Raw genomic sequence first — 25,888 nt, forward strand, 5'->3', positions numbered from 1 at the left:
TTTCAGATAGTTGCTCTGGTATCAGTGATGAAGTTAAGATGGAGTGTACCCAAAATCACAAAGTAGTTGTCAGAGAAGAAAAGGATAGGCAGACCTGTAGACCATCCCCTGGTCAGATGAACTCAGGGGCGGAATGACCTGTACTTACTTATGTAGGTAGGAGAGTTGTACGGACAGATGGACCCATGGAAGGGATGGTGTATATTTTGGTCAGAAGGGGAATAACCTGCACCATATTTTTAGTGTGTGAAGGAAACAAGGAGGAAACCCGCATCTATGATGGTATAGAGGTTTGACACAGTGTCTGCCCTTAGAATGAGTGTAAGTACAGTTAATACACAACCGTAAAGTTGCATAATGACTGATAGTCATGATATGGAAGTTTTCTCCAAATTAGTTATAATATTGAACAGACTTACCTGACAGCTGAGATGAAGGATAGTTTGGAACAGAGATGTTCCACACAAACTGACAAGACGTGTACCTGACAGGCAACTCCTTAGGTAACAATGTAAGAAAAGAGTTGGAAAGTATGTTCAAACTCACATAAGAGAAAAATCAAACAATGGAAAATCCAGGATGGAAAGTAACAATAATATGAAAAGTATAGTTGCTACTCACCATATAGTGGAGGTGCTGGGTCACAGATAGGCACAACAAAAGGACTGTCAGAAAGTGGGCTTTCAGCCAACAAGGCCTTCACGGCAATAGAGAAAACACACACACATATTTACAATGAACACATTACTGCACTGAAATTGTGCAGAACGATGTGACTTACCAAACAAAAGTGCTGGTAGGTCGATAGACACACAAACATACACACAAAATTCGAGCTTTCCCAACCTAAGGTTGCTTCATCAGGAAAGAGGGAAGGAGAAGGAAAGACGAAACGATGTGGGTTTTAAGAGAGAGGGTAAGGAGTCATTCCAATCCCAGGAGCGGAAAGACTTACCTTAGGGGGAAAAAAGGACAGGTATACACTCGCACACACACACATATCCATCTGCACATACACAGACACAAGCAGACATTTGTAAAGGCAAAGAGTTTGGGCAGAGATGTCAGTCGAGACGGAAGTACAGAGGCAAAAATGTTATTGAAAAACAGGTGAGGTATGAGCGGCAGCAACTTGAAATTAGCGGAGGTTGAGGCCTGGCGGATAACAAGAAGAGGGGATATACTGAAAGACAAGTTCCCATCTCTGGAGTTCTGACAGGTTGGTGTTAGTGGGAAGTATCCAGATAGTTATTGAAAATGTGTGTTCCAGAATAATGCACACCTTTTTGTACAAGACTAAGTGACTTTAAATCCTTGTGAAGATTATTCTTATTCCTAGTACTGATTCCATGAATTGAGCTGTTGGTTCGAAAAAGTGATTATTTTTAATGACAAATTTCATTAAGGAATAAATATATTGGGAAGCAGGTTGGTGTTAGTGGGAAGTATCCAGATAGTTATTGAAAATGTGTGTTCCAGAATAATGCACACCTTTTTGTACAAGACTAAGTGACTTTAAATCCTTGTGAAGATTATTCTTATTCCTAGTACTGATTCCATGAATTGAGCTGTTGGTTCGAAAAAGTGATTATTTTTAATGACAAATTTCATTAAGGAATAAATATATTGGGAAGCAGTAGTTAGTATCCCTAGTTCCCTATACAGGCTTCTGCAGGATGTTCTTGAGTTCACACCACATATAACTCTTACTGCATGCTTTTGTGCCTGGAAAACTTTAGCTTGGCTTGATGAATTACCCCAAAAAATAATCCCATATGACATTATGGAATGAAAGTAAGCATAGTATGCCAGCTTTTTCATTTTTATATTCCCTATGTCTGACAAAATTCGCATTGCAAACAGAGATTTGTTAAGATGCTTCAGCAGTTCTGTGGTGTGCTCCTCCCAGTTGAATTTATTATCAAGCTGTAATCCGAAGAATTTAACACTGTCCACTTCTTCTATCTTCTTGTCATGATCTGTTAAACATATACTCATAGGACACCCCTTACAAGTTCTGAACTGCATGTAGTGTGTTTTTTCAAAGTTTAGTGACAAAGAATTGGCTAGGAACCAGTGATTACTGTCCACAAATATTTTATTAGCTGATCTTTCTAAGACTACACTTGATTTGCTATTTATTGTAATGTTTGTATCATTGGAAAACAAAACGAACTTGGCATCTGGTAATGTTACTGATGAAAGGTCATTGATATACACAAGAAAAAGTAAGGGCCCCAAAATGGAACCTTGTGGGACCCCACATGTAATTAGTTCCCAGTTGGATGATGCCTGATAGCTTGATACATGTCTCTTTCCTAATAACACCCTTTGTTTCCTGCCAGAGATATAAGATTTGAACCATTTTGCAGCATTTCCTGTTAAACTACCATATTCTAATTTACTTAAAAGGATATTGTGATTTACACAGTCAAATCACATGCATTTGACATGTCATACACCAGACTAGCAAAGATCCATCAAAGTTATACACATTTTGGCATCATGTTTTTCTAACAAACTCCCACAAGCTGCCCATACAGTGAGTATGAATAAATTGAAGATTAAGGTTGGAAAATGGGTTAAATGTAACAGTATAACAGAAGATCTATTTTTGTGAGGACAAACTATTTAAAATAGTAAAATGCAGTATTGTACAATACACAATGTTAAGCAAAACAGTGTGTAACGTGTTAAGCCTAGTGTACAAACATAGTGTATTACTGTAACTGTATTAACTAATTACTCTAAATATATTAACGTAATATGTAAAATCTAATGTATAAATGTAAAGTATTTTGTAATTATATTTGTAGGTAAACTTTGATCACACCAATTGAATGGAAAATGCTCAAATGTGAATAAATCAGTTGTATGTTTAGACAGTAATTTGATTTACAAAATATGTGGTGGGTTAATAAAATGTAAAAATTCCGTTGGTTTATTTCACAGAGGATATCATTCAGTTCTTAAAAATTAGGGCAACAAAAGGACCATGGTAAAAACTGGAATTTAGCAAGTACAATGTCCAAATTTGCAATGAAAAATCTAGGTGTTCTGAACTTTAACATTAATTATCTGATAAGTTAATTAATTTCAAGAGAATCTAAATATGTTACTATAAAGTCTGGATGCTAGTCTTTCCAATGAATGGTGTCAACATGTCTAATATGACTGATACAATATCTATCTTAACACATTGTTATGATAAGTTCAGTTAGTCATTACTTTTAATTAATACAGTTTCCAGTAAAACTAATTGTATTATCACAGTCATTGGATCAACAGTTATTACAGGAACAATGAATTAGCAAGGAATATAGTGTGGATTATATTTGGGCACGCTTTGGAAAATACTGCTCATACTTTATGTGTGTAACTAACTTCAAAATTATATGTGTAACTAACTTCAAAATGAAAAAAGATATTTGTAGGGGTACAATAAGAGAAGATGGAAAGACTCCACCTTGCTCCATTTCAAAATCCTCTAAATTATTAACATTGTGTAAATTAACTTCTGGAGAGGCATTTCCAACGCCTCTAAATTCTGCACATTGTGTAAATTAACTTTTGAAGAAACATTACCAGAAGAGAATACTTCCACAGCAGAGGCTTAGGATAATAGGTGGATAACTGTGGCAGTTGAAACTCCTCCTAGATACTTAAATTCCTGAGTTCTTTGCAAAAGCCCTATGTTGATCCACAGTTCCTAGATTACTATATACAGGTGGGTACTGCTTGTTATAGAAAAGGCATTCAGTGACATACTGAGTGGGGTGGCACAGTGGTTAGCACACTGGACTCGCATCAGGGATGACGACAGTTCAAACCCACATCCGGCCATCCTGATTCAGGTTTTCCATTATTTCTCTAAATCACTTCAGGCAAATGCAGGGATGGTTTCTATGAAATGGCATGGCTGATTTCCTTCCTGTTCTGTCCCTAAACCTAGCTTGTGTTCCATCTCTAATGACCTCATTGTCCACAGGATGTTAAACATTAATCTCCTCCTCCAATGGCAAAATAATATACAATGTAGAAAATAAAAAGCAAAGTAGTATGGAATGTCATAAAATGGGGAAACTACAAAAGCTCGGCACAACTGTAGCATAAAATCAAAGATAAGTGTAGAATACTCATAATAGAAAACACTCAAGGGTTGCCAAATCGGTCTGTGCATGACAGTGCATGGTACCAATATGTTCCTCAAAGCTGCACATAAAAATGTGATTATTCTGGAGGTCATATCTCAGGTTCTATTGATCACAGAGATAAGGGGTCAAAGTGTTTTGGATAGCCCTTAGCTTAGCGATCTTTGTAAATCTGTCAGAAGACTGGGCATAGCATAGCTGTCCTACAGTACAGAATCAAAATTTGAGCATTACACACTTCCTCCAGCCAAGGAAAACTGAACAAATTTGTTGGTTTCTTGCATTAGGTGTGGTCTAGAGTGTACCTTGGATGGCCTTTAAATGGAGCGTTAGTTCATGGGCAGTTCTTGAGAAAATCTCAAAAATCATTATTTTTGGGTATCATAAGTACCAATCATGGTGATGGCCACTTCTATAATTTCTAGTCATGGCAGATCATCAAAATTTCTGCCATATGTTGTTAAGAGTTATATTTGGGGAACTTTGAAATTGTTCTTGATATTTATTCGTTACGGAGAACCGGAGGTTTAAATTTACTGTGCTTATGCATGTAAAATATGCATGTAATATCTGATCTGAGGCATAAATGTAGTTTTAACTGGCGTAGTCAACACATGGAAAGGGTTCAAGGGTCACCAAAAGGGTTCTGAGAGTAGCAAACTATATTTTTAGTGAGCATTTTTTCACAAATAAAATTTTACAACTTTTACTTTATAATGAGCACTTCATACCTACACAAATATGCTTAAAGTGGTACAGCAGTGACAAAAAATGGTCTAAGAAAGGATCTTAACATGCCTGAAAAGAACTTAAAATGATGGCCAAAAGTTATGTAAAACTGGAGAGACTCAGAATTTAATAAAATATTTATAGTAATGTTTTTAATCTTTTAAGAAACAAATCAAAAGCCAGGCATTATCAATGAATTGTGATTGATGAGCAATGTATCCAGAAAAAATATAAGGCAAATAACTTTGTGTTAACCTCATTTTATGTGTACTTACTTTTTGTTTATATGTGTCAAAGTACATATATGGGTGGAAGTAGAATTTGTCCTATGTAAGCAGCATACCCTGTTATAGCAGGGAAAAGAAAGAACCGGCAGAAAAATGCTCCTCTTTGAGCACAAAAAGGTGAATATATCCCTCTTTATGAGATTCTGAAAGAAAAGTGGTGAATTAGATGTCTCGATCCTCATTCCACCTTCCTCACCAAAAATTTTGACATGCAAACACATTCACACTTCTTTGTACCAAAAGTGAGTAGCAGAGAGACAGTAATGGTGGAAGAGGGAGGAACAGTGCCAGGGGAGAGAAAAAGAGAGGAGTCAGTGATAGTGGGAGTTGATGGTCAGTGAGAACAGTGGCAGTAAAACAGAAAGAGAAATGGATGCAAATAGAAGCAGTGGGAGCAAAGAAGCAAGGAGACAATGGAGACCATGCATAGGCTTGGGGTTTGTTTGGACCCTTGCAAACTGGAAAACTTTAGCACTTAGGATAGGGAATGGCACATTTTGACCAAAATTTTAAATTCATGGATATAGGGGACAAAGAAGTTGGACCCCACAGAATTTTTGAGCAAGGTAGAGTGGAAACAGTGGCGGTGGGAAAGAAAGACAAAAGGAAACAATGCAAGTGAGAAACCAGACAGTGGCAATGGGACATACTGCACCTTAAGGTCAGGAACAAAAACACAGAAATAAAAAAAAAGACTCAGCAGACATAAATGAGGTTCCTGTATCTGTTCTGAAGGCATGTATGGACAGCATACAAACCCAATGAACAAACATAATAAATGACTATAAAAGAACCCTACAAACTGTACAGGATAATTACTGTCAAATCGTACCTAATCCATGAAAAATATAATATACATGAAAAAACAGTAACCATCAGGTGGATAGCTAAAATAATACATTCAATCAGAAATGTATATTTATATTAGTAATTGGAAATGTGTTCACAACCAAAACTATATACATACATCATTAAATATCCAAATGTAAGTACAGTGTCAACAGAATGAACTCGGTAACTTAAATAAGCAATGTATCAAAATTTTCCTATTAGCACCACTAAAATCTAATTACTTGATTCCTTAATTTCTTTTCAAGCTAGACAGAGGTCTTACAGAAAATACTAAAAATTAGTTGTCTGTGGTGCTTTCAATATTAATTTTGTAAATGAATATGCATGGGAAAAATGTTGCAGTACCTCTTAACTTCATATAATGTGATGCAGACTGTAATCTTTGCAGCCAGAGTGCAGGAGAAAAATAGTGCAACTAGACAGAACACATTTTTTTCTTTCTTTATTACTATAGGGACATTCTGTTAGTAAATGTCTTAATGACTCTTCAACCATGTTGCACAAATTCTGACACTAAAAGGATTTTGTGCACATCCTCATGTTAAAAATAATTATAAAATATTTAGAAATGTTAATCCGGATGTAACACAGACATTTTTAAACCTCTTTAAAGAGAAGGAGAGGCAGGATGTTTGTAGTGATGATGACAAGGACGATAAATATAATGCTTTCCTCAATACATTTCTCATGCCTTCTGAAATTTGATTTCCATTTGAACATTTAGAATGGGCTACTAGCTCAAATAGGCAACCTGTGTGGCTGACTAATAGGATATCATGTAGAACAAAGTGTGAATTATATCAAAACATTTCAACAGTCACGACAAGAAGCAGTGGCTCATTACAAACAATACAGTAAGATGCTTAAAAATTTCAGTAGAAAGGCAAAAATCATATGCTATGCAAACAGAATAGCTAATTTTAAGATCAGTAATAAAGGTAGTGTCTGGCCAACCACACAAGATTGAGGATATAAAGTCAACATACACTAGTAAAAATGTTTTGTTACTGATAAGTGAGATATATTTACTGTGCTTAATAGGGACTTTCTGAATATAGAAAGTGAATTAACCCTGCTGTTCTGTTTACTTTTACTGTACAAATAATATATTGTTCAGACCAATATGATCCGACACTGAAATACTGCAAAAACTTCTATTAACAAACATTTTCATACAGTTGTTGAATTTGTTACATTCCAATATGTTACTGAAAATATAAACAAAATCAACAACAACAATAATACACAGAACTTTACTTAAGTAAACTTTTTATTTTAATATTTAAATATGGGTAAATCTGAACAACATTTGTTAAATATGGTGTTCTTCTTACAACGCATTACACTATTTTTCTTTTCTTACTGATTGCAGTTTCGATGCAATTAGTCACATAAATATAAAGAAAATCATAAATATGAAACAACAGTTTTCAGTACAGGCAATTATTTTTTAAGGCTTTAAAATTCATTCTGTAACTTTTGTTCTTAGTCACTGCAAAATGGAGACAGCATGTGACATGTTTCACAAATATGTTTTTTACATTTCCCACACAATATACTTGTTTTACTGTCACTATTTGCTTGGCAGAACTTACAGTACATATGATAGATTTACTTGTTATTGCTGATTCTGACAAACTTGTCAGATCTTTAGGATTCTGCACATTTGTGACCATTCTTGGAGAGTCTGCTGTTCTTGGGAAATGTATTCTTGATGCAATGTTTTCTGCTACCAGTGACTTTCAACTTCCTCCAAGAATATTCTCCTTCAAGTCAATTTCCTTGCATTCTAATTATAGTCAGTTGAAGTCCACAAGACATATGCACTACAAGCAGAATATTCAAGAACATTGTGAACAATTATCCTAGAGCCACCTTTGTTTTTCATGTTTACATGGCTATATACCTGTTAGCTGATGAAGAAGGCCTACAGCCCCTTTCATTGAATTATAATCCTTGGATTCTTATCAACCCCATAACTGATTTTGTCATCACAATGGAGTGTGCTCATTAGCAAAACATTCTTATTTCTCTTAGGAATATAATTGATCACAGTAGCATCATTTGTGAAGTACAATGAAGAGTTACGAACCTCTCTATGCTACCCTATCCTGTGTGACCCTCTTCATCTCTAAATAACTACTGCAACCTACATCTTTCTGAATCTGCTTACTGCTCTTGGTCTTCCTCTACAATATTTACCTCCACACTTCCCTCCAATACTAAACTGGTGATCCCTTGATGTCTCACAATGTATCCTCTCAGCCAATCTCTCCTTTTAGTCAAATTGTGCCACATATTTCTTGTCTGCCCAGCTCTCTACAGTACCTCCTCATTACATACATGATCTACTCACCTAATCTTCAGCATTTTCTGTAGTACATTTCAAAAACTTCTGTTCTCTTCTTGTCTAAACTGTTTATCGTCCATTTTTCACTTCCACACACGGCTACACTACAGGCAAATGCCTTCAGAAAAAGACTTCCTAACACTTAAGTCTATATTCAATGTTCTCAAATTTCTCTTCTTCAGAAACGTTTTTCCTGCCATTGCCAGTCTATGTTTTACAGCCTCTCTACTTCAGGCTTCATGAGTTATTTTGCTGCCCAAACAGCAAAACCAAGCTACTATTTTAAGTGTCTTGTTTCCTAATCTAATTCATTCAGCATCACCTGTTTAAATTCTACTACGTTCCATTGCCTCTGACTTGCTTTTGTTGATGTTCATCTTATTCTCCTTTCAAGACACTGTCCATTCCATTCAACTGCTCTTCCAAGTCCTTTTCTGTCTCTGACAGAATTACAATGTCACTGGCAAACTCAAAGTTTTTCTTTCTTCTCCCTGAACTTTAATTCCCATTCCAAATTTTTCATTGGTTTCCTTTACTGCTTGTTCAGTGTACATACTGAATAATAATGGGGATAGGCCACAACTCTGTCGCACTCGCTCTTCAACCACTGCCTCGTTTTCATCCCCGCCACTTTTATAACTGCCATCTAATTTCTGTACAAGTTGTAAACAGCCTTTCACTCCCAGTCTTTCATCCCTGCTACATTCAGAATTTCAAAGAGAGTATTCCAGTCAACAATGTCAAAAGCTTTCTCTAAGTCTACAAATGCTGTAAATGGAGGTTTTCCTTTCCTTAACCTATCTTCTAGGAAAAGTCATAGAGTCAATATTGCTTCGCCTGTTCCTACATTTCTCCAGAATTCAAAGGTATCTCCCCTGAGGTCAGCTTCTACGAGTTTTTTTTTTTTTTCTTCCATAAAGTATTCGTGTTAGTATTTTGCAACCACAACTTATTAAACTGATAGTTTGGTAATTCTCACAACTGACAGTAATAGCTTTCTTTGGAATTGGAATTACTAAAATCTTCTTGAAGTCTGAGGGTATTTCGCCTGTCTCATACATCTTGCATGTCAGATGGAAGAGATTTTTCAAGGCTATCAGTAGTTCTGAAGGAATATCATCTACCTCCTGGGGCCTTGTTCTGACTTTCATAAAGTTCTCGATATTGTTCAATTCCTTTTCAGTAGTAGCTGTCCAAAACTGTATCAAGTAAAAAAGTTGACCTCACAACTCAGAAGTGAGATCAGCAAATGCCTTCATTTTGTACCCCCACCCCTCTCTACTTCCTGCTGTCACTCCACTCTCCTTTCCAGTATATATTCGGGTTTTCATTCATATTCTGAACAGCCCAGAAGTTTAGACAACTTATCTTTTCTAATGGTCTTGTCATGATGGGTGTTAATGTGGCTTCACAGAAGTCAACATTCTCAAATATTACTGCCTGTAGTTCGGTTTGCATATTACACAAATGTGATATTCTAATTTATGAAATACTTTAGCCAGCAGATTGTCTGTTTGAACTTTCCAATGCATTCACAAAACATAATTTCTACAATTAACTGGTACAAAGAGAGTGTCATAAAAGACAAACTGGAACCCAGTCTTATGTGGTTACTGCCATATCACTTAATGCAGTCACAATAATGATTTTCATTCCTTCACATTATTACAAACATTACTTTTCGTTTGAAGATGAATCGATGCTCATGCTAAGGCACTTTATTTATAAATGTCTAACTTCATCACATATGTTATATAGCTCACAATTACTAGTTTCAGCTACTGCCATCTTCAGATCTGTTACAAATATAAATACAGTGCTGCAACAAACTGAGTTTAGTTAGCTGAGGCTAAATCTAAAAGATCTGGGAGTAGGTAAGAAATAACATTTAAAAAACAATAACGTAACTAATAGCCATGCATACCAGCAATATATACCCTAAAATATTCTGATATACATTATCTGATCAAAAGTATCCAGACGCCCCCAAAAACATACTTTTTCATATCAGTTGCATTGTGCTGCCACCTACTGCCAGGTACTCCATATCAGTGACCTCGATAGTCATTAGACATTGTGAGAGAGTAAAATGGGGCGCTCCACAGAACTCACAGACTTCGAATGTGGACAGGTGATTGGGAGTCACTCGTGTCATATGTCTGTATGTGAGGCTTCCACACTCCTAAACATCCCTAGGTACACTGTTTCCAATGTAATAGTGAAGTGGAAATGTGAAGGGGCACATCCAGCACAAAAGCGTACAGGCCGACCTAGTCTGTTGACTGACAGAGACCGCCAACAGTTGAAGAGGGTTGTAATATGTCATAGACAGTCATCTATCCAGACCATCACAAAGGAGTTCCAAACAACATCAGGATCCACTGCAAGTACTATGACAGTTAGGCGTGAGGTGAAAAAACTTGGAGTTCATGGTAGAGTGGCTGCTCATAAGCCACAAATCACACCAGTAAATGCCAAACGACGCCTCGTTTGATGTAAGGAGCATAAACAATGGACGATTGAACAGTGGAAAAATGTTGCATGGAGTGGTACACAATGTGGCAATCTGAGGGCAGGGTGCGAGTGTGGCGAATGCCCGGTGAATGTCATCTGCCAGCGTATGTATTGCCAACAGTAAAATTCGGAGGTGGTGGTGTTGTGGTGTGGTTGTGTTTTTCATGGAGGGGGCTTGCACCCTTTGTTCTTTTGTGTGGCACTATCACAACACAGGCCTACACTGATGCTTTAAGCACCTTCTTGCTTCCCACTGTTGAAGAGCAATTCGGGGATGGTGACTGCATCTTTCAGCACAATCGAGAGCCTGTTTGTAATGCGTGGCCTGTGGCGGGATGGTTACACAACAGTGACATCCCTGCAATGGCCTAGCCTGCACAGAGTCCTGACCTGAATTCTATAGAACACCTTTGGGATATTTTGGAACGCCGACTTCATGCCGGGCCTCACCGACCGACATCGATACCTCTCGTCAGTGCAGCACTCCGTGAAGAATGGGCTGACATTCCCCAAATAATCTTCCAGTACCTGACTGAACGTATGCCTGTGAGAGTGGAAGCTGTCATCGAGGCTAACGGTGGGCCAACACTGTACTGAATTCCAGCATTACCGATGGAGGGGTGCCACGAACTTGTAAGTCATTTTCAGCCAGGTGTCTGGATAATTTCGATCAGATAATGTAAGTATCAATGTCAATATCTGTGCACATAGGTACATGGTAAGTGCTGGTGATAGCCTGAGGGCAACCTGCACTTATACAAATAACTGTAGCGAGCAGAGGATACTAATGCTGGGTACATGTATAATTAGTGTAGTCAATTCAATAGTTAAAATGGAATATTCATAGTAATTAATTAAAATTCTTTCAGTTTGGAAAATGAGTGTCTGGCAATGAAACAAAAATCAACATACAATATGTTGAAATAAAATCTTCATCTAAAATACATAAGAAAAACAGTTTTTGAGATCTAGATAAAATCATAAATTGTGACAGCAGTATTCCCTTCGTCAGCCCTCATAACTAGGGCCCTTTCTGTTTCTAACTTAGGTTTTAAAGTGCTACTATATGTTTTGCATTATTCCATTCATAATGGCTTGCTCTGGATATGTGTTTGTTGGCATTTACTGCGGGTTGAATTTATTGAGCTTGAAGATATCTCATGCAACTGTTACTTCTGAAGTAGTATTTTTGATTATACATGGGTTCAATTTCATGGTAATATTAAAATTTAGATCCTAATTCAGAAGGTCCATTTATCTGCCATTATTATGTTTGCGAGATTGACTATGGCAGTCAAATGAAAATGAGGCTGATGGGAAAAAAGTAAGTAAATGGTTTATTATTTTGTCATAACTGTCAATAATTTTATCCTGCTATTGGACATGGTGGTCAATTCCTTCACAGAAAAGAGTTCACAGTTACTTATGGACCCATGATTGTACCCAGCTGTGTACCTCTTCATCTGAAGGAAATTGATGGCCATCAGTGTCTCTCCTCAGCACTCCAAAACATGGCAATCATATGGGGAGAGATTGGGATAGTATGTGTAAGGGTTTCCCAGCGAAATTTCTGCAGCGTAGTTGGAACAATCCTGGTAAAATGTAGGTAGGTGTTATTCTGCAAAAGAATGATGCCGTCCATCAACAGTTCTGAGCATTTGTACTTGATGGCGCACTTCAATTTTTGCAAAGGGTCCACATACTGCGATGCAATAATTGTGGTGCTGTGTTCCAGAAACCCAATGAGCAGTTGTTCCTTGTGTTCAAAGAAAATGGACTTTCCTGGAGTTGCAATGCATGGCTTTGGATTTCTTTGATAGGGGTGAATCCATGTGCTTCCATTGTTAACTGATGCTTGCTCTCTGGCTCAAGTTGATGATACCATGTTTCGTCTCCCATGACAATACAGGACAGAAAACAATATTGTTCATCATGATACCATTTCAGATGCTGCAATGACTGATGCTCAACGTTAAGTCGAATATCTTCCACGGTCCACAATCAGCCATTTCTGATGGCAGTATCCACTGCAGCAATGACAGAATGGGTAATGGCATTGTGAGTCTATCAGGACCAACTGCTGTCTTTCAGTGACACCTGACCTTCTCAAAATCGTTTATTTCACATAGACGCATGTGCATGTAACGTAGTGTGTTCATCACACACAGCAGGCATTAAGGGATGAATTTCACTTCCTGACACACCATCCACAATCAAAACCTGCACTACACCTTGTTGTTCCACTTTCTTGGGTTCCATAGTGAAGTTGGAGAGATACACGGCTCACTGACCTCATGTCATGCACGTCTAACAGACAAATGGCACAACACCGAATACTCAGATTGTTCCTTCCTGATACCCAATACAGAATACATCTACAAACGCTCCAGTCTGTGTTAGAGACATTCACACCTTGCTAGTTACATAGGCTGTCTCATTTTCATTTGACTGCTCATTAGTTTGTCACACCCCTCTTTTTCTAGCAAAGAGGGAAAACTGAAAGGTGGAAGGAATATGTATAGGAGTTACACAAGGGAAATAAACTCGAAGACAGAATTACAGAAAGGGAAGAGGTTGTAGATGAAAATGAGATGGAAGATATGATACCGTGATTTTAGTTCATTTTCGTCTTTCACTATAGGCCCTACTCCCTCAGGTTTCACCTTTTTCTAAGTCTACATCCACACTTTGCAAACCATCGTGAGACTCAGGAGACAGGGTATGTCCCACTGTACAAATTATTAGGGTTTCTTCTTGTTCCATTCATATACGGAGTGTGGGAAGAACGATTACCTGAATGCCTCTGTCAATGCAATAATGATTCTAATCTTATCATCATGATCCATATGTGAGTGATACATAGATGGTTGTACATCTTCATCTACATGGATCCTCTGCAAAAAACACTTAAGTGCCTGGCAGAGTGTTCATTGAACCACCTTCACAATAATTCTCTATTATTCCAATATCAAATAGCATGCAGAAAAAAGAACACCTACATCTTTCCATGTCAGTTCCGATATCACTTATTTCATTATGATGATCGTTTCTCCCTATGTAGGTCAGCATCAACAAAATATTTTCACATTTGGGTGAGTGCCTTTGTTTTGATGATGTCCACCCCAAATACTGTATCACCTCTGTGATACTCTCACCCCTATTTCTCTATAATACAAAATGTGCTGCTCTTCTCTGTACCTTCTCAATGCAATCCACTAATTCTACCACACGTTCCATATCCTGTGATAGTGTCACAACATGGATCACCAGAACAAGAGATAAATAAATGGTAAGCATCCCAGACTGCATAGCAGTACTCCAAAAGAGGACAGATAAGCATAGTGTCGGCAGTCTCTTTAATAGATCTGTTACATTTTCTCAGTGTTCTGCCAATAAAAAGCAGTCTTTGGTTTGCCTTCCCCATAACATTTTTTATGTGTTCTTTCCGATTTGTTTGTAATTTCTAGGTATTTAGTTGAATTTGCAACCTTTAGATTTGACTGATTTATCATGTAACGAAAGTTTGGTGGATTTCTTTTAGCACTCATGTGGATTACATCACACTTTTCATTATTTAGGGTCAATTGCCAATTTTCGCAACATGCAGATATCTTTTATAAATTGTTTTGCAGTTTGTTTTGATCTTCTGATGACTTTACTAGATGATGAACGACAGCATCATCTGCAACCAACCAAAGACAGATGTTCAGATTGTCTCCTAAATCATTTATATAGATAAGGAACAGCAGAGCGCCTATTTCACACTACCTTGGGGAATGCCAGAAATCAATTCTGTTATACTTAATGACTTTCCATCAATTACTACAAACTGTGACCTGTCTGACTGGAAATCACGAATCCAGTCACATAACTGACACAATATTCCATAAGAATGCAATTTCACTATAAGCCATTTGTGTGGTACTGTGTCAAAAGCCTTCTGGAAATCTACACACATCAAAAAAAGTTTTGCATCACCTTGGTTCCAAGAGTTCTGGAACCTGTACAGAAAACTGGAATAGAGATCAACATAAACATCATTTCTGCCCTTTTTATTGCTCATAAAAACCACACACTGCATGTTGTACCACCATACAGTGAGACCTTCAGAGATGGTGGTCCAGATTTCTGTACACACCGGTACCTCTAATACCCAGTGGCACATCCTCCTGCATTGACACATGCCTGTATTTGTCATGGCATTCTATCCACGAGTTCATCAAGGCACTGTTGGTCCAGATTGTCCCACTCCTCAATGGCAATTCGATGTAGATCCCTCAGAATGATTGGTGGGTCACATTGTCCATAAACAGCCCTTTTCAATCTATACCAGGCATGTTCAGTAGGGTTCATGTCTGGAGAACATGCTGGGCACTCTAGTTGTGCGATGTTGTTACCCTGAAGGAAGTCATTCACAAGATGTGCACGATGTAGGCACGAATTGTCGTCCATGAAGATGAATGCCTCGCCAATATGCTGTCGATATGGTTGCACTATCGGTTGGAGGCTGGCATTCATATGTCATACAGCCATTACGGCGTCTTCCATGACCACCAGTGCCGTATGTTGGCCCCACATAATGCCACCTCAAAACAGCAGGGAACCTCCACCTTGCTGCTCTCATTGGACAGTGTGTTTAATGTGCTCAGCCTGACTGGGTTGCCTCCAAACACGTCTCCGAAAAATGTCTGGTTGAAGGCATATGTGACACTCATCCGTGAAGAGAACATGATGCCAATCCTGAGCAGTATAATTGGCATGTTGTTGGGCCCATCTGTACTGCACTGCATAGTGTCATGATTGCAAAGATGGACCTTGCCATGTACGTTGGGAGTGAAGGTACGCATCATGTAGCCTCTTGCACACATGAAGTCCTGTGGCTGCATGAAAAGCATTATTCAGCATGGCGGCATTGCTGTCAGGGTTCCTCTGAGCCATAAGCCATAGGTAGCGATCATCCACTCCAGTAGTAGCCCTTGGATGGCCTGAGTGAGGTATTTCATTGACAGTTCCTGTCTCTCTGTATCTCCTCCATGTCTAAACAGCATTGTTTTGGTTCATTCCGAGATGCCTGGGCAGTTTCCTTGTTGAGAGCCCTTCTTGGCACAAAGTAACAATGTAGACGTGATTGAACCATGGTATTGACTAACTAGGCATCGTTGAACTGCAGACAACATGAGCCGTGTACCTCCTTCCTGGTGGAATGGCTGTAAATGACCAGCTGTCGGAGCCCCTCTGTCTAATAGGCACTGCTCATACACGGTTGTTTACATCTTTGGGCGGGTTTAGTGACATCTCTAAAAGTAAAAGGGACTGTGTCTGTGATACAATATCCACAGTCAATGCTTATCTTCAGAAGCTCTGGGAACCGGGGTGATGCAAAACTTTTTTTGATGTGTGTAGACATACAGAATCAACTATAAATCCCTTGTCAATAGCACTCAAAACTTCGTGCAAATAAAGAGCTAGTTGTGTTTCATAAGAATGATGTTTTCTAAATCTGTGTTGACTGTATGTCAATAGATGCTCCTCTGAGGTAATTCATAATGTTCAAATACAATATATGTTCTAAAATCCTGCTGCATATCGACATTGATGTGGCCCTGTAATTTAGTGGATTACTGCTACTACCTTTCTTGAATATTGATGTGATCTGTGCAACTTTCCAGTCTCTGGGTACAGATCTTTTGTCTAGCAAGTGGTTGCATATGATTGTTAAGTATGGAGCTATAACATCAGCATACCATGAAAGGAACCTAATTGGTGTACAGTCTGGACCAGAAGACGTGCTTTCATTAAGCGATTTAAGTTTTTCACTACTCCAAGGACATCTACTTTTAAGTTACTTATGGTGGCACCTGTTCTTGATTTGGATTCTGGAATATTTACTTTGTCTTCTTTGTTAAAAAAATTTTGGAAGGCTGTGTATAGAAACTATGCTTTAGCAGCACTAGTGTCAATATTATTTTCATTGCTATTGCACAGAAAAGGTGTCGATTGTGCCTTGCCACTAGCATACTTTACGTACGATCAGAATCTCTTTGGATTTTCTGCCACGTTTTGAGAGAAAATTTAGTTGTGGAAACTATTATAAGCATCTCGTATAGAATTCCATGCTAAATATCGAGCTTCTGGAAAAGATTGCCAATCTTGGAGTATATCCCTAGAGTAATCCCCAAAGTAAACATTTAAAGCCAGTTCTTGAACTTTGTTAATGGACTTTCTCAGGATGTTTCTGTCTGTCTTCCACAGTTGCCAGTTCAGTTCCTTTGGCATCTCTTTGACAGTTTCCCATGGATTAAACAAACCTGTGACCATTCATGTTGCTCTTCTCTCTATACATTCATTATCCCCAGTTAGTCCTATCTGGTATGGGTCCTGCACACCTGAGCAATATTCTCAGATGGGGTGCTTGAATGATCTGTGAGCAATTTTTTTTGTAGACATCTGCACTTTCCCAGCATTCTACCAATAAACTGAAGTCTACCACCTGCTTTACCCTCAACTGAACCTATGTGACCATACTATTTCATATCTCTACAAAGCGTTGGACCCAGGTATTTGTATGAGTTGACCGATTCCAACTGTGACTCACTGATATTATAGTCATAGGACACAATGTTTTTTTTTTTATTTGTGAAGTGCAAAATTTTACATTTCTGAACATTTAGAGCAAGTTGCCAATCTCTGCACCATGCTGAAATCTCGTCAAGATCTGACTTAATAAAAAGGTTCAAATGGCTCTGAGCACTATGGGACTTAACTGCTGAGGTCATCAGTCCCCTAGAACTTAGAACTACTTAAACCTAACTAGCCTAAGGACATCACACACATCCATGCCCGAGGCAGGATACGAACATGCGACCTTAGCGTCTGACTTAATATTTACGTAGTTTCTCTCAGATAGCACTTCATCACAGATAACTGCATCATCTACAAAAAGCCTGATTTTACTATTAATATTGTCCACAATGTTGTTAATATACAACATGAACACCAAGGGTCCCAACACAGTTCCCCGGGGGCACACCCGAACTTACTTCTACATCTGACAATGACTCTCCATCCAAGATAACGTGGAGTGTCTTCCCTACCAAAAAGTCATCAATCCAGTCACAAATTTCACATGATGATAATATTTTTGACAATAATCATAGGTGCGGTAATGAGTCAAATGCTTTCCAGAAATAAAGAAACACTGCATCTACATGGTTGCCTTGATCCAAAGCTTTCAGTATATCATGTGAGAAAAGTGTGAGCTCAGTTTCACATGATCAATGTTTTAGAAATCCATGCTAGTTTGGCACTGAGGTGGTCACTCTGTTCAAGATATCTCATTATCTTTGAGCTCAGAATATGTTCTAAGATTCTACAACAAATTGATTTCAAGGATACTGGGTGGTAGTTTTCTGGATCACTTCTGCTACCCTTCTTGTAGACGGGTGTGACCTGTGCCTTTTTCCAAGAACTGGGCATGTTTTTTGTTCAAGGGATAGATTATAGTTAGAAGAGGGGCTAACTCAGTCGTAAATTCAGTATAGAATCTGAAAGAGATTCCATTAGAGCCTGGAGCTTTCTTCAATTTTAACGATTTCAGCTGTTTTTCAACAGCACTGACACAAATACTTATTTCATTCATCTTATCAGTGGTATGATGATTAAACTGGGGCAATTCTTCGGGTTTTCCTTTGTAAAGGAACATTTGAAAATGGAGTTAAGCATTTCAGATTTTGCTCTACTACCTTCAATTTCAGTTCCTGTCTCATTCGCTACAGACTGGACACTAACTTTGTTGCCACTAAAAGAATTTACATATGACGAGAATTTCTTCAGACATTGTGAAATGTCATTTGACAATATTCTGCAATGGTAGTCATTGAAGGCATCATGCATTGCTCTCTTGACAGCGAAACGCGTTTCATGCAGCAACTATCTATAGCACTACACTTTGTTTTACACCTATTATGCAATAATCTGTTTCTTTAGAAGTTCCTTTACAGTGGCTGTATACCATGGAGGTTCCCTCCCATTATGAACTGTTCCACTGGGTACATATCTGTCCAGCGTGTGGTCAACTATTCTTTTAAATTTGAGCCAGAGTTCCTCTACATGCTCCTGACCTGTGCTGAAAGTTTCATGTTCCTCACTGAGATATGACATTACTGATTTTTTTATCTAGTTTGCTGAACATATATATCTTGCTGCTTGTTTTACTGATCCTTTGTGCTTTGGTAATCATTGTTGCTACAACCATGTCATGATCATTGGTACCAGTTTCTATGCAGACATCCTCAAAAAGATCAGCTATTTATTGTCATTAGATCCAATATATTTCTATCACAAGTGGGGTTCCTAACTTCTGTTCTATGTAGTTTTCAGAAAAGGAATTTAGTAAGTTTCACAGGATGTCTTATCACACCTACCACTAACAAAACTACAATTATCCCAATTAATTGTTGGATGATTAAAGTCTCCACATGATTACAGTGTGATTGGGGAACTTACGTAAGTGAACTGAGATATTCTCTGAAGTTTTTGTTACATCAGGAGATGAATGTGGAGGGCAATAAAAGGATCCAGTTATAATTTTATGTCCATCAGAACCAAAGGGCCACAATCAATTCTGGGGACAATGTTGAAAAATTGTGAGCGTTACTGAAACTCCATGCGCAAAACTAGTCTTCTGTATGTTCTCTAACAATCACTGGAATGACACAAGAATGACCTCGGAGCCTAGATAACAGGCATCATTTATTCCAATGTGTGCCACCATCTGCAGTTGGTTGTACCCTGATCCTTCAATGGCTGCTGGAATAGCCTCTTCAACATGTTGAATGAAGCCTCCAGGCATACACATTGAGTGCACCTGGTGTCCTTTCCTGTCTCTTGCTTCCATTTTCCCTAAGGGATACCACCATTCACTGTATGTTTGAACTGCTGATGATTAATAGACCCCTACCCTTTTGCATTTGCCTCCTCCTGACACCAGACAACACAGGTTTCCCCAAAACAAGTGAAGTGAGTCCCACTGTCTCAGTTTCAGTTTCAATGAAAGACAGCACCTCAAACTTGTTGGTTATGGGGATCGGTACAGCATCCTGAGGTCTCCCTGGTCCCCATCCACACTGTACAGGATGCCTAGATTTACCATTGATACACCACTTGCAGTCAATTGGATGGGTAATGAGAGATCTTGTACTTTCTGTAGGGGGGACAGGATCCACAGGAGAACATAGTACTTGAGATACCTCTGGTATATGTATCACAGGTACATGAATCTGGGGAGCTCTCCCAATACACTGATTCACAGCAGCTGCCAATTGTTTGACAGTAGTGAGGGCGATTTCCAGCTGCTCAGGAATATCAAACAACTCATCCCATGAAACTTCCTGGCAGATTAAAACTGTGTGCCCGACCACAACTCGAACTCGGGACTTTTGCCTTTCGCGGGCAAGTGCTCTACCATCTGAGCTACCGAAGCACGACTCACGCCCAGTACTCACAGCTTTACTTCTGCCAGTGCCTTGTCTCCTACCTTCCAAACATTACAGAAGCTCTCCTGCGAACCATGCAGAACTAGCACTCCTGAAAGAAAGGATATAGCGGAGACATGGCTTAGCCACAGCCTGTGGGATGTTTCCAGAATGAGATTTTCACTCTGCAGTGGAGTGTGCGCTGATATGAAACTTCCTGGCAGATTAAAACTGTGTGCCCAACCGCGACTTGAACTCGGGACCTTTGCCTTTCGCATGCAAGTACTCTACCATCTGAGCTACCGAAGCACGACTTGCGCCCGGTACTCACAGCTTTACTTCTGCCAGTACCTCGTCTCCTACCTTCCAAACTTTACAGGAGCTCTCCTGCGAACCATGCAGAACTAGCACTCCTGAAAGAAACGATATTGCGGAGACATGGCTTATCCACAACCTGGGGGATGTTTCCAGAATGAGATTTTCACTCTGCAGCGGAGTGTGTGCTGATATGAAACTTCCTGGTTCGCAGGAGAGCTTCTGTAAAGTTTGGAAGGTAGGAGACAAGGTACTGGCAGAAGTAAAGCTGTGAGTACCGGGTGTGAGTCGTGCTTCGGTAGCTCAGATGGTAGAGCACTTGCCTGCGAAAGGCAAAGGTCCCGAGTTCGAGTCGCAGTCGGGCACACAGTTTTAATCTGCCAGGAAGTTTCATATCAGCGCACACTCCGCTGCAGAGTGAAAATCTCATTCTGGAACTCATCCCATGTTTGAGAACAGCATTCACAGTGGTGCAGCACTTTGGCTGGTGCAATGTATTACAAGGCAGTGAACAAATGACTTTAAATTAAACCTGCTGATCACTTTTAATCTGTTGCACTCAAATGTTGCTAATTCCCTATAAGAATTGAAGCAGATACACAAAACAAGATTTCTATGAAGGCAACACAAAGATCTATGGTAAAAATGGTTAGTTTCCTAAAATGCTTTAATGTTAATTATAGTTGTTAGCAAACTCAAAAACCAAGTTAATTTACAATAAATGCAGATAATATATGGGGATACTTCTCTTTAAGGGAAAAATAGACGTACACAATATGTTAGAAAATCTGCTACAGTAACTAAATCACAAACCCCGATTTGTTACAAATTGCTCATAGATTATGGAAAGGACATTGGGAGTTTCCAAAAATTCTAAAAAACACACATTTATTTGCGTTGATACCATATACAATGAAATTCAGGGGTGATGACTACTTTGGCTGAATGTGGACCACAAAAGCTGATTTGCTTTGAATCAAATTACGTATCCGAAACACTCATATCCCAAACTTATGAAAATACAGTTTTATACTTGTCTGAAAATTCTAAAACCAACCTATTTCTTATGTAATTGTACTGCAACAGTTCTGTCACTAAATGTAGCTGGGTTTTCTCTTTTGATGCTAGTCAATTGTCAGGATGAGCATTCTACAGCATTATGTCAGGGTGAAAATACTAAATAAATTAATTTTTCTCTCTTAACAACATGTGGGCAGGGTGGGTTCTTCCTTGGCTCGGGTATGAGGTAGAATGAAACAGTATTTTACATAAGATAACTTTTATTGAAGATTTGTACAACTGTTTCCTTACTCGATGTTCTGGCTCGGAGAGCGGCAGCTGTGTCGTTTGCGAAGCCTTCTGCTGCGGCAGCGGCGGCATCTGATTATGCGTGGCAGTGTGTATCTCGTGTCGCCGTCTCGCCCAGTTGATTGGAGACACGCAGCGCGAGGTGGCTCATTTAATTATTGCAAGCGAAGTCGTGCATCGGATGGTGATACCTTGGATGTGGCGTCCCAGTGTTTCTCTTCTCTAAGCTGCCGCATGTGTTGTGCGTCAGCCAGCGGAGCGGCGCGGTGGGGGAAGGCCAGTGTCCCGGACTCGAACAACGGACTCCCGCTTGCCAGTCTTCGGCTGTCAGATCTTCATCCCAGCTCACAGGTGACTGCTGATGTGAGGCCATCTCCTTCCCGTCCTCATGAGTCACCCGGGTATGTAAAAGTCCGTCTTCAAATACCTTTTAACTTCTGTTTTCTGGCACCGAGGCTGCTGCTTGCTACTCCATTACAGCGGCAGACTTGGTGCATCTGTGAATGATGTAGTCTCTTCTTGCATGATGGTCTTCAGCACCGAAACTGACTGAAAACAACTGCTACTCTTCTCTTCTTCCTTCGTCTGTCGGGCCCACTGCGTCTCGCGTATTTATTCACTTCAATTCACTGGAGGTGAACGACTTCATGGTCATTGCCTCTTCTGTCACATTGAGAAGCTTCTCGAACAATCTTCTTAACGTCAGTCATTGGCTCTTGGAATGTAGGTGAGGGCCTTTGATCACATGTGACAACTGAGAAACACGTGAGCCGGTCATTGATTCTTCTGTCACGTTGAAAATCTTTTCGAAGAGTCTTCTTAATGTCGGTCATTGGCTCTAGGAATGTAGGCGAGGGCCTTTGCTCACATGTGACAACTGAGAAACACGTGAGCCGGTCGGGCGATGCCCTGACGGCTGAATCGACAGCGTCTGCTTATGTGGAACTTACTGACTTCATGGTCATTGTCTCTTCTGCTCTGCTGTTCTGCCCGCTGTTTGCCAGTGTGTAATTCTTCTAAACTAAACTAAGTTTTTCATTTATACTCTAATTTCTATTTCACTTTGATTTCACTAATTTATTTACTTAAGTACCACTCAATATTCCTCCACCCTTCGGAGAAATTCGCCCTCGAATTTACCACTCAACATTCCTCCACTCTTCAGAAGGCAAAAGCACTAACACAAGCAATGAAAACTCTCGACTTAGAAGGTTACACATGCTTCACATTAAGTATGTTGAAAATACTTTATCACTTTACTAAAGCACTGTACGCTCATAAATCACATAGTTCACACATAAATCATTGTAATAAGTGTAACAAATCTTGATGACAATGAATAAAAAAATAGATTTTTCACTTAGAAAATTACATAGCAACACCTGTTTAATCTACCCTATACTACTGCAAGAATATCTATTCAACAGTATTGTTTATTTTAACATGAGACTGTTTAATAAAGATTGAAGTACAATAAACAAAATTGATACACTAATGCTTAAAAGTAACCACTGAAGTACACCAGTTAAGAGTGTGGTATCCAGTTAACAGGGATTTGATAAAGTGGTATATTATTATTTGGCTCATTTTTTCGTCTTAAATAAAACAAAACTGTACAAAGTAGAAACACCGATGGGTGTAATGGAGTTGTGCGTAATTTACGTATTTTTAGTAAGTGGCATAGCTGTTTCATTAATTCAGACATAAAATTAGATCCCTGATCTGTGATAATAGCTTCAGGTACGCCAAATTTAAGTAGCCAGTTGTTAACTAAAGCTTGGGCAACTGTATTTGCTTGCTGATCTGGGAGACTCACCATAGCTAGATAGCGTGAAAAGTGATCTATAATTGTAAGAACATATTTATTACCGGCAGGTGTTTTATGAAATGGCCGGTAGAGATCCACTCCGCAGATCTGAAACGGACATGAAGCCTCGGGGAGCCTCTGTAAGGGTATTTCTAAACGAGAAAGTTCAGCTCGTTATGCGCACGCAATGCAATTATGAATGTACTGCGCAACATCCTGCTTTTTGGTTTGCCACCAAAATCGCTCTGCTACACGTCTTTTGGTTGTCCGCTGTCCACCGTGTCCTGCAAGGATATGATCATGGCCTCTGCCATTATTTCTTGTCTAAGGTGTTGGGGAACAACAATTCGCAGTCCAAGTTTTGTTTTACGGCATAATACACCATCTTCAAAGCAAAATTGTTTTTGAGTTGTGTAATTTTTGTGTTCTGTATCCTCATCTTGTGCCTTTCTCCAGTCCTCAGTATCTCGGCCTGTTGCTTCCAAAACTGCTATTTTCTGACTTAGGCAATCTGCATTCGTGTGTTTTTTGCCTGATTTGTGGATAACTTCGAAATCCATTTCGGAAAGACATAGGGCCCAACGGGTTAGACGACTAGATGGATCGTTTAACCCAAACAACCATTTTAAAGCTGCGTGTTCTGTAATAACCTTGAATTTTCTACCATACAAGTTGCATTTAAAGTATTTGATGCCATAAATAACACTTAACAATTCTTTCTCCATTGTGGAATAATTTCTTTCTGCCGTTGTTAGTTGTCTCGAAGCGTAGGATATGGGGTGTTCCGTGCCATTAATATTCTGACTCAAAACAACTCTTACTGAATGACCACTTGCGTCACAGGATAAAATAAATTCTTTATTATAATCTGGGTAGGCTAATACTGGACTGTGTGTTAACTTATCTTTAAGGGTTTGAAATGCTGATTCACAATCTTCAGACCAATGAAATTTTGCACCCTTTTTCAATAATTGGGTCAAGGGACAGGAAATTTCAGTAAAATTTTGAACTTATTTTCGGTAATACGATGCGAGACCAATGAAACTTTGTATTTCCTTAATGCGTTGTGGTGTTGAGAAGTCCTTAACTGCCGAAATTAATCAAAGATCTGTTTTAATTCCTTTTTCACTAATGACATGCCCTAGGTATGTAACCTCTGTCAATGCAAAACTACATTTTTCCATATTTAATATTAAGTCTCTGAAAAACATTACACAGATGCACAGCATGTTCATTAATGTCTTTGGAGAATACAATAATATCGTCTAGATATACACAACATTGCTGAGTTTTGAGTCCTCGCAATACTCCATCGAGTAGTCTTTGAAAAGTTGCTGGTGCATTTTTCAAACCGAAAGGCATTCTTTTAAATTGCCAGTGGCCTCCAGGGGTAGAAAATGCTGTTTTATGCCTATCTTCAGGTGCAACTTCCAATTGATGATATCCGCTATGTAGATCGATTGTTGAAAAATATTTACTGTTACCCAAACTGTCAATGATATCTGTAATGTTTGGAAGAGAGTAAGCATCTGAGATAGTTTGTTTGTTAAGGCGTCTGTAGTCACAACAAAATCTATATCGTTTCGTACCATTGGGAGACTTCTTTGGAATAATTACAATATTTGAATTATAAGGCGAATCAGAATATTCTATAATTCCATCTTTTAGATGCTGTTCTAAAAATTCATCCAGTACTGGTTGTAAGTGATGCGGAACTCTATAAGGCTTCCTATAAACTGGGGGGCTATTTCCTGTTGGGATTCTATGCTGTGTGATATCTGTTGCTGGCAGTGGACCTTCTGCATTAAATAAATCCTGGAACTCAACTAAAACTGCTTCTATCGTGTCTCTATCCTTTCCTTTCAAATGCTCAATTTTCTGGCATAATGCGGTTTTATAGGCATCTGGTTTCTGACCATCAGTAATATCTGACCAAATGAAATCTTCTTCTTCAAAAGTACTGACTGTAGCTACTAATATTCCCTTATGCAACTCTTTGTCCTCCACTCTGAAATTGTCAATATGTACCGGTACTTTTCTTTCTCCCTCAACGTCTTGAACCCATACAACACTTCTACGTACAAAACAATGTGATACATCTA

The sequence above is a fragment of the Schistocerca piceifrons genome, chromosome 2, assembly GCF_021461385.2.
Source record: "Schistocerca piceifrons isolate TAMUIC-IGC-003096 chromosome 2, iqSchPice1.1, whole genome shotgun sequence".
NCBI classification, from domain to species: domain Eukaryota; kingdom Metazoa; phylum Arthropoda; class Insecta; order Orthoptera; family Acrididae; genus Schistocerca; species Schistocerca piceifrons.